The 7,500-nt window shown below is 41.0% G+C and overlaps 1 protein-coding gene across 4 annotated transcripts in view; it reads left to right on the forward strand.

Annotated features, from left to right (window-relative positions):
- Positions 1-4,087: 4,087 nt before the first annotated feature.
- The window catches only part of sema6a (sema domain, transmembrane domain (TM), and cytoplasmic domain, (semaphorin) 6A), a 106,312-nt gene continuing 102,899 nt past the window's right edge, over positions 4,088-7,500 (forward strand). For 2 of the 4 annotated variants that reach the window (XM_056238293.1, XM_056238295.1), the window contains exon 1: positions 4,088-4,304. The gene's annotated coding sequence lies outside the window, so the exon portion shown is untranslated. The remainder of the gene's footprint in view (positions 4,305-7,500) is intronic. The other 2 variants (XM_056238294.1, XM_056238296.1) reach the window with 1 other exon arrangement.

Genomic DNA, 7,500 nt, shown 5'->3' on the forward strand with positions numbered 1-7,500 from the left:
AATCATGACGTCATGAAAATACTGTACAAGGTATGATTAGTCTTACGCTCTTCACAGAAAGGTTTTTGATTTGTCACGTTTTACTGGACAGTCCATAAGACTGAATCATGAGTAGAACACGTGCGTGCAGAGCCAGAAACCCTGAAGAGAATATATTATACTGTGTAATGTAATGTTTTACTTCTGTTACACTGAGTCTATCCGACTGTATATCATAACTTTATAAAGCTGTGCGCAAACATAAACACTTCTGTTGTGTGAATATCAAATATCACAGGATTCTGTTGCCTGGCTGCACATAGAACACGCTAGACTAACATGATGAAACAGAAGCTGAGTTACAGTAACTGTACAGTACATCTAAACACACATTTATCATAGTACTGTTAATCTTCCTTTTATTAAAAGAACAAATCATCTTATAATTTACAGGGAAAACCCTGAATTGACACTCTTCAGAATTCTCTCTGTGACACTTTGATGGTTTTTCATTTTAATAATTGTTTCCTCTGAGTTTTGTTATCAGTTACTGTATGTACGTGAGGGTGTTATGTTGTTAAATTGCTGTTTATTGCATTATTTTCATGCTGGTGTTTGTGTGCATGACACACAAGTCCCAGAACTTTAACATTATCATCCAACATCCTTTTGAATCACTTATAAAGCACTTTGTTAAGGTTTATACTGTCATTTTATAGAATTTTGGGAAGAATTTACGGTAATTAATAACTCTTGCACAACTCTTTTTCTGGCATGGAAGCATTTCCTGAGCACTTTAATGTCTATGCACTGAAGAAAATATTAAATTATTCAAATTACTCCGATACTTTTTACTCTTTCTAGTAAATTTCACAAATGAATTACAAAGAAATGGGAAGAAACACATTGGATGCTGTAGTATTTTGTTGTAAACACACTCATGAACCTCATCAGTGTGTGCTGTGTGTTACTCTTCATCTTCACTCGGGCGTTGTGGAATGAATGGTCATTAAAGCAGAGCTACTCCCTGTAATCACTGCGTTCTGATGGAGATCCTGACAGTAATAATGCAGCAGAAACACACATAAACACAGCGTTATAAACCGCAGCAGAAACACACATAAACACAGCGCACACATGCAGAGAGAGATGTGTGTGTGTGAAGGAGTGTTTCTGGGGTCACTCTGAGCTGAGATGACAGGACCACCAGAGAGGAGATTCACACACACAAAGACCGGGAGGCCCCGATCGCCCCGATCGCCCCGCTTCACCCCTCTCTCTCTCTCTCTCTCTCTCTCTCTCTCTCTCTCTCTCTCTCTCTCTCTCTCTCTCTCTCTCTCTCTCTCTCTCTCTCTCTCACTTCACCTCCTTGTCTCTCTCTCTCTCTCTCTCTCTCTCTCTCTCTCTCTCTCTCTCTCACTTCACCTCCTTCTCTCTCTCCCTCTCTCTCTCTCACTTCACCTCCTTGTCTCTCTCTCTCTCTCTCTCTCTCTCTCTCTCTCACTTCACCTCCTTGTCTCTCTCTCTCTCTCTCACTTCACCTCCTTCTCTCTCTCCCTCTCTCTCTCTCACTTCACCTCCTTGTCTCTCTCTCTCTCTCTCTCTCTCTCTCTCTCTCTCCCTCTCTCCCTCTCCCTCTCTCTCTCTCTCTCTCTCTCTCTCTCTCTCTCTCTCTCTCTCTCTCTCTCTCTCACTTCACCTCCTTCTCTCTCTCTCTCTCTCTCTCTCTCTCTCTCTCTCAATTCAATTCAAATTAGCTTTATTAGCATGACTGTGTAACACAATGTTGCCAAAGCATATTAAATATAAATAATAAAACAAACAGTGAACATATATGTATAAATCATGTCATATGTAGCATTGTAAATATATAGATAAATAAACACAATCTATCTTAATAAATAGATAAATAAATACATTTGATCACTCTGGAGAATTAGCTGTCTCTGGCGTTGTGAATAGCTAGTACATATTTAGCCGCTAGTGCAGCTGTATTAACATCTTCTCCCAGTAAGAAGGACATTTTGACAGTGTCGCTCAGTTCATAGAATGATGGGATCAAGGCTTCAAATTTGGGCAGAAAAGTGTCTCTTATACTGGTATATTTAGAGCAGAAGAGCAGAAAGTGTTCCTCATCCTCTATGTGCTGTAGATCACAGTGTCTACAGATCCTCTGCTCTCTCTCTGTCCACACACACACACACACACACACACTCCTCTGCTCTCTCTCTGTCCATGTCTGTCTATGTCTTCCTCTCTCTATCTCTAGATCATGGTCACTCAATCTGTATTTGGAGAGGATTTGTCTGTCTTTAAAATGTTTAATAAATAGATAACTGGCCAATTTAGTGGTTCTATTGAGGGTCGAGTAACATTGGAGTTTATTCTGGAGGTCAAAATGAGCTTTTAGTGATTGATCATGAGTGTGTTTTAGATGTGTGTGTATTTCTTTAACAGTAGTTGTGGGGCTGTAGCTGTGGTCAGTGGGGAGTGTAGTCTGATGGACGAGTTGAAGAGCGAGTGTGTGTAGAGGATGAGGTTCTGCTGAGCTTTCATTGGCGAGGAGGGCTTTATATTGGACTGACTCTGGATCAGACTGATGGAGGTGATGCCAGAACTGAACACATCTCTTCTGGATCTCGATGTTCAGCGGGTACAGGCCTAGCTCAGCCCTGCAGGCTCACACACACACACACACACACACACACTAGCTCAGCCCTGCAGGCGGCAGTGGGTGTGTTTCGGTGAACCCCTAAAATATTTTTGGCAATTTCCAATTGTAATTTTTCTACTGGTGTTTTATCCCAATTTTTAAAATGTTGTACTGGTCCCCAAATTTCACATCCATATAAAATAATTGGTTTCTCTCTCTCTCTCTCTCTCTCTCTCTCTCTCTCTCTCTCTCTCTCTCTCTCTCTCTCTCTCTCTCAGTGCAGTTTCAATGCAGGCTGCTTTATGATTGTTTCACACCCAATTCCTTTTTTTATTTTCCTTTGTTTTACTTTGATATATAATTTAGGCAATAGTTATACACTCTTAAAATAAAAAGGTTCCAAAATAGGGTTTTCGCAGCAAAGTCAGCATGAAACTGAACAGATTAAACATTATCAACGTAATTCCAGTTCGCATGGATCCGTGGAAACTAAAACTTCTGTATTATGCAGCAGCCAGACCAGTAATGTGGCGATGTCACTTTGTAAAGTAAGACTACGCAACATTCGCACATATATATTCAAACGCGAGTAAACACGTGATGCGCATGCGTGACGTCAGCGTCTCACAGAGTCACGGTTCTGAAGTTTACACAGAGATGATCACGCTTTTCTACATTTTTCAAAACTTGCACCTTGGATCCTGTTTCAAAGTGTGTGTTCTCGAGCTCAAACACTGATGTGTGTGAATGAGCGGCCAGAACACATTAACAGTTTCTGTCTTCAGTTAAATTAAGTTAATAACTAATGATCTTTACAACGGAAGTGAATCAATCAAAACTAACTTTATCTGAATCGCTTCTGGAACCAGAACACATGTGGGCGGGGCTTGAGCGTGTCTGTGGGGAACTGATTGGATGGTTGTGGTCTGCTATTGGCTGATCTTGTGTGAGTGACAGGTTGCCCCGCCCACATCATCAGAGAAGAGAAGAGATGCTGAAGAGGAACTGATTCTGATTCAACATTTAACTCAATAATGATGCGCACATGAATCATTTATAATACATAAATCACTGTAATATTCCCTAACAAATAAGAATGATCCATTTTGACTTTAACGGTCTATAATGCAACGAAAGATGCTCATAAAGAATATTTATTTAGGCTTTACGACACCAATACTCCATCAATATAATAAAAAGGAAAAACAGAACGAAAAAGAAAATAATACATAAATATAATAATAAAATTAAGTATCAGTTTCTGTCAGTCCCTCTGATGAAGCTCAGTTCTATTGCAATTAACTCCACGTGCTTGTGCTGTTTTAATTGTGAGGTAAACACACACACACACACACACACACACAGTGCTGGTGAATGTCGCGTCTGACAGCAGCTCCGATGAAACAAAAGCTCGCAGAAGACCGAGGCTCCTCCCTGAGTGTGTGTGTGTGTGTGTGTGTGTGAGACAGCTGCTGTGAGCTCAGCTCAGTAAAGCTTCATCTCTAATAGGATGAGCAGCCTCTCGCGTGTGTGTGTGTGTGTGTGTAGCTGAATGAGCCGCTCATTGTTCGTGTCGTTGTTTCTCTGATATTCCTGCGGATTGATCGATCAGTGATCGGCTGTGATCGGGATTTCGGATGGATCTATCGATGTGAGGAACGTGTCAAACGCGGTATGTATATAATAGAGAATGGAGTTGAGCGCGCGCTGCGCTTCCATATGATCGCGCGCGCCGCCGCGTCTGATCAGGGCTATACTGATGATGATTATGATGTTTAGAACGTTATTGTTTATTTTCCTCGCGCGTTACTTTGTATCGAAGGCGCGGAGGGTTTATGACGTCACTCCGCTAAACTTCTACCGCCGTCCGTGTGTTTAATGCATCATAAACTCATTAATTATCTGTGCGTTATTAAAGTCAGGCAGGGCTGAATATGAGAACAACATCCCCGTGATTTACTGTAAAATTAAATAATTGTTGGAACGGAAATAAATGTCATAGCAATGTAATGCATGTGTGATTGTTCTTTTAGGTGTAGTTGTGTGTGAAGCGCAGTTATGAATGGACGGAGGTATGAAAATATGAAGATGATACAGTCAGATGGTTGAAGTTTTTCAGTATTATTATTACTGTATTCTCCAGTGTGTCTTTCACTGACACGGAATAGCGGGTGTTTTCGCAGCGATTGAAGCATTTCTGGATCCCCAGTTCTTAAAAGAACCATTTCTTCTGAGTACAAAGAACATTTTAATATTCTACAGGCCCTTTCCCACGATAAAGACCCTTTAGTGGCTCCACTGATGTTAGTTTTGTCCTCATGGAATGCCAATAAAGAGCCGTAATTAGTTTTTAAGCGTGTAACAGGTATCGTGCTGACCCTGAGGTCGTGTGTGTCCGTGACCCGGGGGTCGTAGGGTGTGTCCGTGACCCCTGACCCCTGGGGTCGTGTAGGGTGTGTCCGTGACTTTATCCCTGGATGAACGCGATCCGACAGACGTCTTCGGCTGATATAACTAACCCTGTGTTTGCTCAGGGTCGGCGTTTAGTCCAGGCTAACAGCTTCCGCTCGTCTCAGCGGTGAACGCTCTGATTTAGAGGCTCAGAATAAAGTAATGTTGGTTAATCTCATTGTCTGCTGTCGGTTCTGTGTTCTTCTCCCTGCGATCTGGCAGACGGCCAGCGTTCCCGCCGAGCCGAGGTTCCTCAACTATCAGGATTGCAGTTTTATCTGGAACACGAGTGTGTTTCCGCCGAGCATCAACGGCTACGACTCAATCTCAGCTTTATTACACACATAACCGAGTGTGAGATTCATAGATGTGTGCAGGGAAGGCCTGGGTCGGATAATCTGTTTGGTTTGAGCTCGGCTGGTTCGTTCTCAGTGAAAGGGACGGTCCGCGATCAGGGAAGGGTTGAACAGTGTGTGTGTTCTGTTGAAAAGAGAGAATTGAAAAGATAAAGTCGGAGTGATGTTGTGAGGTCAAGCGGAGGGATTTAGTGCGCTGTAATGAGGGGCAATTCATTATTACATAAATATATACAATTAATATCTGATAGACACATTTACATTAAATATGCCATTCTCATTTAATGGAGTTAAGCACCTAAATTAAAATGACATGAAATTACAGAGACATTTTTTATATTCTAATAAATATAAATGTGAGTAGTGTATGCGCTGCTGTGAACACTTCTGCTGTGTTTTAATATTTTAATATTCGCCCAGCGCATGATAACAGCAGAACTCATGATCTGAGGAAATATTTACTCACAAATAATGATCAATAATGCACAATCTGTTTCCATTAGAAATATAAAGCAAATAAAAATACTGTTTGGTCAGAGGAAAAGATTGAGAAAAACTTTCTCTCAAATGTATTTTATACTATTTGATTTATTTATTTATTCAAAAACAAGGCAAGGATCGGCTACTAAATGAGTTTTAGCACTGTAATGTGACGCACATCCGTATCTCATATTCTCCTAATGTCTCGTACCGTTAAACATGGAATCACGTGGATGAATATGCGTATGCAGATGAGGATATAGTAAAGAGGCGTTGTCAGCTCAGATGTGGTGATTTCGGGGAGGAGACGCTGCAAGTCACCTTTATTTATACAGCGCTTTTACAATACAGAGTTTATCAAAGCAGCTTTACAGAGATAACAGGAGAATAATACAAGAAAATAGCGTCATCGTCAACCTGAAGTAAGACAGATCGAAAATATCATTGAATATTAAATGTCCCCAACTAAGCAAGCCAAAAGCCAAGGCAATGTGAACACAATCTTCCTCTGACTGGGTTATAAAGGGAATGTACACGCTTTTAAGATGTTTTGGCATACGTACACTTTTAGTGAGGATCCTACGCACAGTTTTATAGTGACACCCCTGGATCGTACGATCTGTTTTGTTTGAGCTCAACTGGTTCATTTTCAGTGAAACCCCTCATACACTCTGAAAAATGCTGGGTTGCTTGTTTCAACCCAATTTTGGGGCAAATATTGGGTTAACGTTGGGTTAAAAATATAACAAAAAAATGTAACCCAATGGCTGGGTTTGTCCATATTTGACCCCAAATTGGGTTAAAACAACCCAGGATTTTTGGTTCGCGATCAGGGAAGGGCTGAACAGTGTGTGTGTGTGTTCTGTTGAAAAGAGAGAATTGAAAAGATGAAGTCGGAGTGAAATTGTAGGTAAAGCGGAGACGACAGCGGGGGATTTAGTGCGCTCTGATGGGACTGTAATGAGGGGAATCTGGCCAACACAAAGCCGAGGACGAGAACGGCATTGAGCGCGACTGATGGCTGTTGGTCACACCAGCGAGTGTGTGTGTGTGTGTGTTTACTCTCTCAGTCAAGGCCAGGAGGATCCGCTCAGCCTGAATTATTGATGAATTGCACTCAATTATGTTAAAGGAGCGCAGTGTAAATCACAGGCTCAGGAACGCTGGATCTCCTCATCCATGATTCACTCGCATGTGTAATGCATGAGCTCTCGCACATCACGGGGAATTGGAACATTTAAGTGGATTATAGTGCATGTGTGTTCGTCTTTCTACATGATTATTATTTAACCGTTCCTTCGATTTATAGGGTTTGATTGTTGAAGCTCCTGTTAGAAAATACCAAAGAGCTTTAAAACACTCAAACATCCGGTTAACATTAGTTTATATTAGTTAACGTGAACTCATAACGAGCAGCACTTCTACAGCATTTATTATTCTTAGTTCATATAATACATTTTTATGTTAACATTAGTTAATGCACTGTGAACTAACATGTGGTTAATACATGCTGTAAAAGTATATTAGTTAGTTCATGCATTAACTAATGTCAATAAATGAGACCTTATTGTAAAGTGTGCA

The sequence above is a fragment of the Rhinichthys klamathensis genome, unplaced genomic scaffold (assembly GCF_029890125.1).
Source record: "Rhinichthys klamathensis goyatoka isolate OS25496 unplaced genomic scaffold, OSU_Roscu_1.1 h1tg000515l_1, whole genome shotgun sequence".
NCBI classification, from domain to species: domain Eukaryota; kingdom Metazoa; phylum Chordata; class Actinopteri; order Cypriniformes; family Leuciscidae; genus Rhinichthys; species Rhinichthys klamathensis.